The following is a 13,109-nucleotide window of genomic DNA, read 5'->3' as shown; positions in this document are numbered from 1 at the left end:
TATATAATTTTTAATTTGATTAAAAATGTTTGTAAATATAATTTTGGAAAGACTATAAAAATAAAAAATTTGACTATTTTTTTTTTTTAAATGAAAAGTATGAGATATACTTAAGGTAAGACATTCATATTTTTAGAATATGTCAAAAATACATCAATACATCTAAGTTCAAGTTTTCATTAAAATATTACTTCAATTACCCGAGTTATTAATTAAATTCCGCTAGCACCGCCAAGAACGTATCAAGAGTTTAACGAAAACCAGTTAAAATGCCCTTAAAAGCGTTTTTGGTTTTCCGCATAAAAGACATCATTTCAGGCCGATGTTTCTTTTTTACATCGTCCACCGTCCGAGCTGCAACACCAATACACTTGGCTTGCATGACGTTGTCGCACAGCCAGCCATTATAAACACAGATCGGAATAGCTGCATTCACACGCGAAGTGAACAGGCACTTATTAACACAAAAAAGATTAGAATTTAAGTTAACCCCGGTGGTTAGTTTCAAACTTAAACACAAAACAAGAGCGCAAGAAAAAAGAAAGATGAAAGATTGCCGAGTTGACTTACTGTACAGTGAGTGAAACTTCACGACTGGTATATATACACATACAGACTTCTCGTGTGTATGTATGTCATAGAAAAAATACGATTAAAAAATTTATTTACATTTTCGTTTCAAATGTATTTATTATAAAATAAAGAAATTAGAAATTTCGAAAATAATAATATTTGACTTAAAAATAGATAGATAATTATTTTATGTTATTAAAGAATTTATATTGAAATTATTAATAGTTAAATGGCAATTTGTGGTGGCAATTTTTAATCGTTTTTTCGCAATTAAAATTTTTGGCAACAGAAAAAGCCCTTTCCAATGCTACACTGCTCGCGGGAGCTGCTAGTATCTTGCACCTAATTTGATAAAGTAAAGGAAAACGGTCTTTATTAATTGACCACCACTGCAGAACATCAAAATCCTCACTGTACGCTTTATTTATATTTTATGTTTGAAGTTCATCTATATCTATATCTATACTATTATATAAAGAGGTAATGTAAGTTTGTTTGTATGATTTGAATAGGCTCCGAAAGTACTTGGCAGATTTGAAAAATTCTTTCACTGTTGGAAAGCTACATCATTCCTGAGTGTCATAGGCTATATTTCATTTAAAAAAAAAATAGGCATCCTTACTAAAATTAAGATAACGTAATCCAAGGTGTTAAAAAAAAAAACAAAAAACTACCTTACATCTACCGCCCTCTACAGGCAGCCAAAGCATTTCCTGTCAAACATTCAAAACATATTGAAATAAGGAATTGGAGATAAAAATTTTATTTTTTTGTTCAGGTTCAGTAAGAAACGAAGTCCTGCCACCCAAGAAGTAGAGTTTGGGTCGTCGTAATCGTAATACAGAAGCAAAAAGACGTAAGATTACGAATATAACTGACGAAGAACGGGCCTCCATCCGAGAGACTGAGCGGCTGAGAGCAATGCAGATGCACAAAGAAGAATCAGCAGAAAGACGAGCAGATAGGCTTGAGAGAAAACGATTAAGAGTTAGACAGTCGCGTTCTGCAGCAATCGATTTGATTCACTCTCAAAATAATGAACGCGACAGGGCAAGGGTAGCTGAAGCGCGTTTACAGCTTGCAGAAGATCAGATATAATCCAACTATTGATTACAGCTCGAATCGAATGTCGTTATTGGCCGGATGAATCAGGTCTGCATATACTGTCAGGCCTCTTAGATTGAATCAGACGAAACTTCGGTCCGAGGAATATATCCATTTGCGGGATGCTGTGATGAATGCTGCAACTCTTTTGAAGGATGGCAAAACTGCTCATTCTACTTTTAAACTTCCACTATCCGTCAATCTTGAACAACAATCTACATGTTCAATACGCAAAAATGGACCTATTGGTAAATTACTACAAGAGGCATCATTGATTATGTGGGACGAATGCACGATGAGCCATAGAGCACATATAGAGGCCGTGAACAGAACCTTACAGGATCTAAGGAACTCCTCTGCAGTCATGGGCGGGATTACTTTTGTATTTGCTGAAGATTTTCGACAGACTCTACCCGTTATTAACAGAGGCACGCGAGCAGAAATCATCAAGGCATGCTTGAAATCGTCTCCCATATGAACTACGATTGAAACGTTAAAATTAAGGACAAATATGAGAGCTCATCTTCATGGAATCACTGATAGCGATTTCCCACAGCAACTGCTAAAACTTGGGGAAGGAATTTTTCCAACTCCAAATTTAAGCGGTCAATGTGACATTCTTCTGGATGAGTCTCTAGGCCAAATACTCGATAATTTGGAAAATTTAATAGATTCTGTATACCCTGATATCGAGAATTTGCACGAAAGAGACTTCCATTGGCTGTGTTCTCGGGCTATAGTATCACCTAAGAATGATACTGTCAATGAAATAAATAATCTGATTGTTCAAAAAGTCCCCGGCCAAACAAAAACATACAAATCGATCGACACTGTAACGAATATTGAAGATGCAGTCCATTATCCACAGGAATTTTTAAATTCGTTGAACCCTTCTGGACTGCCACCCCATGAATTGACGTTAAAAATCGGAATCCTGCTGTTAAGAAATTTAAACCCTCCGAGCATGTGTAATGGGACGAGGCTGCTTATTAAGGAGTTAAAGGACAATTTAATAGTAGCAAATATTATCACTGGCCCAGCAAGTGGTCAACTAGCTCATATACCGAGGATACCGATGATCCCAACTGATCTGCCAATCCCATTTAAACGGCTTCAATTTCCGGTAAAAACATCTTTCGCATTAACAATTAACAAGTCCCAAGGCCAAACCTTCGAATTAGTAGGGATCGATCTGCGAAATAAATGTTTTACTCATGGTCAACTGTATGTTGGTCTATCGCGAGTCGGAGCCCCTGAAAATCAATTTATTTTGCTGCCACAAAATAAAACAACATCAAATATTGTTTACAGAGAAGCACTAACTAAATAAATGTAATGAACTCAATAATTGAAAAAAAAGGATGAATATGTGTCATATTATTATTATTATTATGAATGTGTTAACATTGACTAATCTAAATGTAATGTTTAATTCCCATGCGAAGCAGGGACGGGCCGGCTAGTCCTGAATATATTGCAAAATATTAGTGATCTGAACAGGTTCCGAATAATCTGCAAATACATTATCTATGTCTTGTGCAATTAATTTTTCTATATCATCATTTTGGCTATTTATATGAATACTAATCATCATTTCTTCTACGTCTTTAAATGTTTGTCCCTTTTCTAATTCTGAGAATTAAGTTAATTTATTAGTGGGTGGAAACAAAACAGGGCAATATTGTGAATTTTTTTTAAATTTTCTATGACTATTGAATCTAAGTACTCTAAAAGCATAAGTTTGCATTTTTTAACTATTTCTATATCATTTTCATTTGGTGATAATATTTTTTGTTTAAGTTATTAATATGTGGAACAGTCAAGTGCAATGTTAAATAATTACTACACTCCAGCTTTTTGGAGCAACATTCAAAAGGGGCAAGAAGGTTCAGCATTCCGCTAGTATTATTTAAATTTATATCTCTAATTCTTGCTAATTCATTTTTCTCCACCAAAATCTGCGAAATTTCCATCCAATTTAGCTCAACAGACTTGAAGAGGTTAAATATTGTATTCCAATGAGTTGGACACCAGCTTTTTAGGGTGCTTGTTAAGTTCCAGTTTTGTCCAGATTTTTTAAAATACTTAACAAGCTTGCTGCAGCGATTAACCATATCCCGCAATTCTGGTACTTCATTCACAAGTTTACCAATCACATTGTGGATCAAGTGATTTGCACAGTGTATTGTGCTCAGTCCGTTGAATGCTGCTTTCATATTAGCTCCTCGGTCGGTAGCAATTATTGGATCGTCCATCAGTAAATCACATCCAAAGTCACGTAAGATTTGCACTATTTTGTTTTTTATTTCATTACCTAAAAATTTTGATAATATATGTATATATTTTATGAATGCTGCTTTCATATTAACTCCTCGGTCGGTAGCAATTATTGGATCGTCCATCAGTAAATCACATCCAAAGTCACGTAAGATTCGCACTATTTTGTTTTTTATTTCATTACCTAAAAATTTTGATAGTATACATACATATGTATATAATTTTTACTTCTTACCGGTACAGGAGGCTCCACCTACTGATTTCACTGCAAGCAGGCGCTTCTTAAGGGTGCCTTCTTTGACGTAATGCATAGTCAGTGAAACATAAGATTCTTTGAAGAAATCGTTAGCCCAAATATCCGAAGTTATGCTATATCCGTATTGTTTCTGCTATTTAATTTCGATTTTTACTTCAGTAAAGTGATATAGTTGTGGGATGCGGCAGTAAAGAGTCAATATTGACGTTTTCCCCCGGTTTCGCACCGACAGAAATAAAAAACTGTGCTAAGTTTCTTAAACCAGTGTCCGCAATTAGATTAAACGGTCGACCAATTTTTATTATCCACTCCGTTGTCAGATTTGTGTATTTGTTTTTGGTTTCAGAGTGCACATTAACGACAGGAAGACTGCGCTTTCGGCTATTGGCCATAGTGCAGCATTTGTGTTTGACTAAATTTGATGTGCTTTTTTCAAATTTATAAATGTTTTTGCATATGTCGCACACTACTGCATCAGTCGTCACTATGCCGTTTACATTAGCCAGTCGTGAAAAAGTGTCCCACACTTTGCTCCGACCACGTGAATCAGCAGGCTTAAGGCTTAAGCTCACCAGTTAATAATTTAGATTTTATTGTGGCAGCGTACTCTTTAAAGGGAGATTCAATTGTTGTGTCCAGTGTCTGATTGCAAACCATTTTGTTTTAATATACATGTGTACAAAACTACAAATGAACATACAAATACATACATATATTTAACAATCACTGTTTTTGGCTTGGGCTCTGGCACTAAATAACCTCAAACATATAAAACAACACATACATATACTATGTTACAAAACATATATATTATCACAAAAACATACATTATATTGTGAATTCATTGCACGAAGTCGTTTTCTTTGCAATTCATGTTTATGCACTTATTCAAAAATACTGCACTCATCTGCACAGTTGTACACAGTCAACTAACAAGCTGTACAGCAGTTTAAAAAAAGACACATATAGTACTCACTCACGAAGAGTACAACCATATACTGTTCTCACTCGGAGTGAGTACACTAAAAATGTTGTGCTATCTTCTACTGGCCTATAGAGAATACTGTACAGTAGAGAATGAGTGCAGTATTTTTAAGAACACTACACTACTGTACAGAATTGTTGTGCTGCAAATGAGTACATTCACGCAGAAGTCTATTATTTATAATAAAAAGACGTTAAATAGCTACTTTGATAACATTATTAAAACTACAGTTGAAGTGAAAGCTTCATCATCTTTACCTTTATCATCGTCATAGTCAGAGCGAAATCCTTCAAATCAACGTCCAATTCTCGCATTAAAAAATAGATTTATTTTAAAATCATTGGGATATTAAAGAAAAAATTACAAGTATTATTCAAATGAATGATATTTTTTTATATGTTCAAGAAAAGGTTGTTAATGATGAAAGCATTGTTAAAAAAGAATTTTATACATATTATCCATATTAACAAAACGTCAAGCCATATATTAAAGTTCGCATCACAATACAGAACCAAGATTTGTATGACCTTCCATGTGAAAGTTTTCTCCACTTTGAGAGATCACTTAGCAAAATTATTGATACAAATACAGGAAGGACTCGACACATGGAACTACCGGGATGCTTAAAAATAATTGCATGGCCTATTTTCTTGATGAAATAAGATATGATCAAATAAAATATGCCATTTGTGTACTGTTCGCTCATAAAAATCATCAAAAAATTATGAAAATTTATGTTAATTCAGAACTTTGCTTCTTATATTTATATATGATAAATATAATTATAATAAACTAGCGGCCCGTCCCGGCTTCGCACGGGCATTAAACATTACATTTAGATTTGTCAATTTTAACACATTCATAATAATAATAATAATATGACAAATATTCATCCTTTATTTTTTTGTTTTTTTTTTTCAATTATTGAGGTCATAACCCTAAAAGAAAATACATTTATTTTGTTAGAGCTTCTCTGTAAACAATATTTGATGTTTTATTTTGTGGCAGCAAAATAAATTGATTTTCAGGTGCTCCGACTCGCGATAGACCAACATACAGATGACCATGAGTAAAACATTTCTTTCGCAGATCGATCCATACTAATTCGAAGGTTTTGCCTTGTGACTTGTTAATTGTTAATGCGAAAGATGTTTTTACCGGAAATTAAAGCCGTTTAAATGGGATTGGCAGATCAGTTGGGATCATCGGTATCCTCGGTATATGAGCTAGTTGACCACCTGCTGGGCATATTATGGTTAAGAGGGCACTTCTGAATACATCAAGGTTCTGGCAAAATCATCTTCCTGGCATAAGGTGAAGAAGGCAGTCAGAGTTGTCGCTGGCGGATTCAGGACTCTTTCTTGCACATTTCTTTCTGTGAAATAGACACGTTGACCATTCTCCAAATGGACTGCCAAGGAACTAAAGCTGAATAGCGTTCATGAATGTGGAATGAAAAAATTCTCCATGCAGCCTGGTATTGAGATATTTCATCGACAACTCGTACTGCATTGTTGTCACCATTTTCTGCCTGTACACCAAAAACTGCCATATCGCTGCCTTTATTCATGTACTAGCAGATATATTTAATCGATTTCACGGAATTGCAATATTCTACGTTGATGTGCGCTTTGTATGATTTTGACAATAGTGTTGAGTATGGAACCATCCAACGATTGTCTACCTCAAAATCACCAATTCTCATGTTTAAATTTGCCGATTTTAAATTTTCTGGATGTTGTAGGCCTTAGTTAATGCTGGGCATCATACTAGTGCACTATTTGTATGTATTTTGAAATTGGGAATCTTTGTTCTTCTTGTAAAGAGCATAAGCTCCGTTTTACCTGGGTTGATGCCCAATCCACAGGCTTTTGCCCATGCATTGAGTTTGGTGAGTGCCCTTGTCATCAGTACGCTGGTGGCGTTGGGGAATGATACTGAAGTTAGTAGGACTACGTCGTCTGAGTGTGTTTATCAGCCAAAGCAACGGAGACAGAACCTCCCCTCTGAGGTGTAACTCTCTTTACAAATCTTGTGCCACTGAGTTCGGCTGTTCGGTTTCTGATGCCTTCTTCAACTCCTATCTTGTTGAGGGATCTCAGGATGGAGTCTGCGTTTACGTTATTTGTTTTTGCTGGTATAATTTCATCCGGACCCGGACTTTTATTCTTTTCGAAGAACTCGATCGCCCAATGGTTTCTTTCAATAGTGACAAACTTACTGTCATTAGTTATGTTTTCAAAATTAAACGTATTAACATCCTCCTATTCAGCCTATTTAAACTCGTCAGTTTTTAATTAATGTTCTTGGTAGTCCTTAAGTGATTGACATTTAAATAACTCCATACTTTACATACATGCAGGTAAGCAGCTTCAGAACATTGTTTCTGTTAAATTGCTTTTAAACTTTTCCCGAGATGGGAGGACGATTCTTGAAGTCTCAGTGTTGAATCTAAATATGCATAGGGGAAAAAAATCTTCACTTTCTGGGTATTGTTATTTCAATACTTTTAAGTGCTTATCATTTAATTTGGTGGAGAAAAATGAATTAGTAAGAATTAGAGATATAAATTTAAATAATACTAGCGGAATGCTGAACCTTTCTGCCCCTTTTGAATGTTGCTCCAAAAAGCTGGAGTGTAGTAATTATTTAACATTGCACTTGACTGTTCCACATATTAATAACTTAAACAAAAAATATTATCACCAAATGAAAATGACATAGAAATAGTTAAAAAATGCAAACTTATGCTTTTAGAGTACTTAGATTCAATAGTCATAGAAAATTTAAAAAAATTCACAATATTGCCCTGTTTTGTTTCCACCCACTAATAAATTAACTAAATTCTCAGAATTAGAAAAGGGACAAACATTTAAAGACGTAGAAGAAATGATGATTAGTATTCATATAAATAGCCAAAATGATGATATAGAAAAATTAATTGCGCAAGACATAGATAATGTATTTGCAGATTATTCGGAACCTGTTCAGATCACTAATATTTTGCAATATATTCAGGATGAACTTCAAACATAAAATATAAATAAAGCGTACAGTGAGGATTTTGATGTTCTGCAGTGGTGGTCAATTAATAAAGACCGTTTTTCTTTACTTTATCAAATTAGCTGCAAGATACTAGCAGCTCCCGCGAGCAGTGTAGCATTGGAAAGGGCTTTTTCTGTTGCCAAAAATTTTAATTGCGAAAAAACGATTAAAAATTGCCACCACGAAAGACATGGTAAATAAAATAATGTTTCTCCATTTCAATATTAATAATTTAAACATAAATTCTTTAATAACATAAAATAATTAGTATATCTATTTTTAAGTCAAATATTATTATTTTCGAAATTTCTAATTTCTTTATCTATATCTATACTTCTATCTTCTATATATATAAAAATGAATTGCTGTTCGTTAGTCTCGCTAAAACTCGAGAATGGCTGAACGGATTTATCTTATCTTGGTCTTGAATTATTCGTGGAGGTCTAGGGAAGGTTTAAAAGGTGAGAAAAATTCGATTAATTGCCGGGAAAATCCTCAAAACAGTATTTTTCTATTTCCCATACAAACGTTTTCTAAATAAAACTACCTTACATCTACCGCCCTCTACAGGCAGCCAAAGCATTTCCTGTCAAACATTCAAAACATATTGAAATAAGGAATTGGAGATAAAAATTTTATTTTTTTGTTCAGGTTCAGTAAGAAACGAAGTCCTGCCACCCAAGAAGTAGAGTTTGGGTCGTCGTAAGCGTAATACAGAAGCAAAAAGACGTAAGATTACGAATATAACTGACGAAGAACGGGCCTCCATCCGAGAGACTGAGCGGCTGAGAGCAATGCAGATGCACAAAGAAGAATCAGCAGAAAGACGAGCAGATAGGCTTGAGAGAAAACGATTAAGAGTTAGACAGTCGCGTTCTGCAGCAATTTGATTCACTCTCAAAATAATGAACGCGACAGGGCAAGGGTAGCTGAAGCGCGTTTACAGCTTGCAGAAGATCAGATATAATCCAACTATTGATTACAGCTCGAATCGAATGTCGTTATTGGCCGGATGCATCAGGTCTGCATATACTGTCACGCCTCTTAGATTGAATCAGACGAAACTTCGGTCCGAGGAATATATCCATTTGCGGGATGCTGTGATGAATGCTGCAACTCTTTTGAAGGATGGCAAAACTGCTCATTCTACTTTTAAACTTCCACTATCCGTCAATCTTGAACAACAATCTACATGTTCCATCCGCAAAAATGGACCTATTGGTAAATTACTACAAGACGCCTCATTGATTATGTGGGACGAATGCACGATGAGCCATAGAGCACATATAGAGGCCGTGAACAGAACCTTACAGGATCTAAGGAACTCCTCTGCAGTCATGGGCGGGATTACTTTTGTATTTGCTGGAGATTTTCAACAGACTCTCCCCGTTATTAACAGAGGCACGCGAGCAGATATCATCGTAATACAGAAGCAAAAAGACGTAAGATTACGAATATAACTGACGAAGAACGGGCCTCCATCCGAGAGACTGAGCGGCTGAGAGCAATGCAGATGCACAAGGAAGAATCAGCAGAAAGACGAGCAGATAGGCTTGAGAGAAAACGATTAAGATCGATTTGATTCACTCTCAAAATAACGCGACAGGGCAAGGGTAGCTGAAGCGCGTTTACAGCTTGCTGAAGATCAGATATAATCCAACTATTGATTACAGCTCGAATCGAATGTCGTTATTGGCCGGATGCATCAGGTCTGCCTCTTAGATTGAATCAGACGAAATTTCGGTCCGAGGAATATATCCATTTGCGGGATGCTGTGATGAATGCTGCAACTCTTTTGAAGGATGGCAAAACTGCTCATTCTACTTTTAAACTTCCACTATTCGTCAATCTTGAACAATAATCTACATGTTCAATACGCAAAAATGGACCTATTGGTAAATTACTACAAGAGGCATCATTGATTATGTGGGACATTGGGATTAAGGACAAATATGAGAGCTCATCTTCATGGAATCACTGATAGCGATTTCCCACAGCAACTGCTAAAACTTGGGGAAGGAATTTTTCAAACTCCAAATTTAAGCGGTCATTGTGACATTCTTCTGGATGAGTCTCTAGGCCAAATACTCCATAATTTGGAAAATTTAATAGATTCTGTATACCCTGATATCGAGAATTTGCACGAAAGAGACGTCCATTGGCTGTGTTCTCGGGCTATAGTATCACCTAAGAATGATACTGTCAATGAAATAAATAATCTGATTGTTCAAAAAGTCCCCGGCCAAACAAAAACATACAAATCGATCGACACTGTAACGAATATTGAAGATGCAGTCCATTATCCACAGGAATTTTTAAATTCGTTGAACCCTTCTGGACTGCCACCCCATGAATTGACGTTAAAAATCGGAATCCCAATCATGCTTTTAAGAAATTTAAACCCTCCAAGCATGTGTAATGGGAGGAGGCTGCTTATTAAGGAGTTAAAGGACAATTTATTAGTAGTAAATATTATCACTGGCCCAGCAAGTGGTCAACTAGCTCATATACCGAGGATACCGATGATCCCAACTGATCTGCCAATCCCATTTAAACGGCTTCAATTTCCGGTAAAAACATCTTTCGCATTAACAATTAACAAGTCCCAAGGCCAAACCTTCGAATTAGTAGGGATCGATCTGCGAAATAAATGTTTTACTAATGGTCAACTGTATGTTGGTCTATCGCGAGTCGGAGCCCCTGAAAATCAATTTATTTTGCTGCCACAAAATAAAACAACATCAAATATTGTTTACAGAGAAGCACTAACTAAATAAATGTAATAAACTCAATAATTGAAAAAAAAGGATGAATATGTGTCATATTATTATTATTATTATGAATGTGTTAAAATTGACTAATCTAAATGTAATGGGATCAGTTGTCATCATGCTGCGTAACATTAATCAACCTCGACTATGCAATGGAACAAGACTGGCTGTGAAAAGACTGATGAATAACGTCATTGAGGCGACAATCATAAAAGGAAAATACAAAGGAGAGGATGTCTTGATCCCGCGGATACCGATGATTCCAACGGACTTACCATTCGATTTTAAACGGTTACAATTTCCAGTGCGTCTGGCCTTTGCGATGACCATAAATAAATCGCAAGGACAGTCGTTAGAAGTTTGTGGAATCAACTTGGAGTTTCCCTGTTTCGCGCATGGACAATTATACGTCGCGTGTTCGCGCGTCGGAAAACCGTCTTCTTTGTTTATTTACGCACCACAAAACAAAACAAAAAATATAGTTTATGAGAAAGCTTTAAATTAATTAACAGACTGTATTTTAACAGTGTGTGTCTGTGAATATCAAATTTAAACCTTATAAATAGCCAGTATTTCAGGATGAGGCAGTACGAAGTCTGCCGGGTCAGCTAGTACTATTATATAAAGAGGTAATGTAAGTTTGTTTGTATGAATTGAATAGGCTCCGAAAGTACTTGGCAGATTTGAAAAATTCTTTCACTGTTGGAAAGCTACATCATTCCTGAGTGTCATAGGCTATATTTCATTTAAAAATTAAAAAAATTTAAAAAAAAAAAGGCATCCTTACTAAAATTAAGATAACGTAATCCAATGTGTTAAAAAAATATCAAAAAACTACCTTACATCTACCGCCCTCTACAGGCAGCCAAAGCATTTCCTGTCAAACATTCAAAACATATTGAAATAAGGAATTGGAGATAAAAATTTTATTTTTTTGTTCAGGTTCAGTAAGAAACGAAGTCATGCCACCCAAGAAGTCGAGTTTGGGTCGTCGTAATCGCAATACAGAAGCAAAAAGACGTAAGATTACGAATATGACTGACGAAGAACGGGCCTCCATCCGAGAGACTGAGCGGCTGAGAGCAATGCAGATGCACTATGAAGAATCAGCAGAAAGACGAGCAGATAGGCTTGAGAGAAAACGATTAAAAGTTAGACAGTCGCATTCTGCAGCAATCGATTTGATTCACTCTCAAAATAATGAACGCGACAGGGCAAGGGTAGCTGAAGCGCGTTTACAGCTTGCAGAAGATCAGATATAATCCAACTATTGATTACAGCTCGAATCGAATGTCGTTATTGGCCGGATGCATCAGGTCTGCATATACTGTCAGGCCTCTTAGATTGAATCAGACGAAACTTCGGTCCGAGGAATATATCCATTTGCGGGATGCTGTGATGAATGCTGCAACTCTTTTGAAGGATGGTAAAACTGCTCATTCTACTTTTAAACTTCCACTATCCGTCAATCTTGAACAACAATCTACATGTTCAATACGCAAAAATGGACCTATTGGTAAATTACTACAAGAGGCATCATTGATTATGTGGGACGAATGCACGATGAGCCATAGAGCACATATAGAGGACGTGAACAGAACCTTACAGGATCTAAGGAACTCCTCTGCAGTCATGGGCGGGATTACTTTTGTATTTGCTGGAGATTTTCGACAGACTCTCCCCGCTCAGTCTCTCGGATGGAGGCCCGTTCTTCGTCAGTTATATTCGTAATCTTACGTCTTTTTGCTTCTGTATTACGCTTACGACGACCCAAACTCTACTTCTTGGGTGGCAGGACTTCGTTTCTTACTGAACCTGAACAAAAAAATAAAATTTTTATCTCCAATTCCTTATTTCAATATGTTTTGAATGTTTGACAGGAAATGCTTTGGCTGCCTGTAGAGTTCGGTAGATGTAAGGTAGTTTTATTTAGAAAACGTTTGTATGGGAAATAGAAAAATACTGTTTTGAGGATTTTCCCGTCAATTAATCGAATTTTTCTCACCTTTTAAACCTTCCCTAGACCTCCACGAATAATTCAAGACCAAGATAAGATAAATCCGTTCAGCCATTCTCGAGTTTTAGCGAGACTTACGAA

The 13,109-nt window shown here is 36.0% G+C and overlaps 3 long non-coding RNA genes across 3 annotated transcripts; all 3 read left to right on the top strand.

Moving 5' to 3' along the window:
* The first annotated feature begins 1,205 nt into the window (after nt 1–1,205).
* Nucleotides 1,206–2,470, top strand: LOC147644277 (uncharacterized). The gene is made up of 2 exons (XR_015270866.1): nt 1,206–1,629; nt 1,690–2,470. It is a non-coding gene; the product is annotated as an uncharacterized LOC147644277 (long non-coding RNA).
* Nucleotides 2,471–8,720: 6,250 nt separating this feature from the next.
* On the top strand, nt 8,721–10,479 carry LOC147644276 (uncharacterized). The gene is made up of 2 exons (XR_015270864.1): nt 8,721–9,165; nt 9,226–10,479. It is a non-coding gene; the product is annotated as an uncharacterized LOC147644276 (long non-coding RNA).
* A 1,443-nt stretch (nt 10,480–11,922) lies between these two features.
* On the top strand, nt 11,923–12,864 carry LOC147644275 (uncharacterized). Its single transcript, XR_015270865.1, has 2 exons — nt 11,923–12,231; nt 12,292–12,864. It is a non-coding gene; the product is annotated as an uncharacterized LOC147644275 (long non-coding RNA).
* Nucleotides 12,865–13,109: the final 245 nt, after the last annotated feature.

Source organism: Drosophila serrata, unplaced genomic scaffold, assembly GCF_035046125.1.
Source record: "Drosophila serrata isolate PLE 108 unplaced genomic scaffold, ASM3504612v1 contig_205, whole genome shotgun sequence".
Taxonomy (NCBI): Eukaryota; Metazoa; Arthropoda; class Insecta; order Diptera; family Drosophilidae; genus Drosophila; species Drosophila serrata.
Note: the sequence above shows the minus strand (reverse complement) of the source record. Positions and strands in the feature narration are given on the sequence as shown.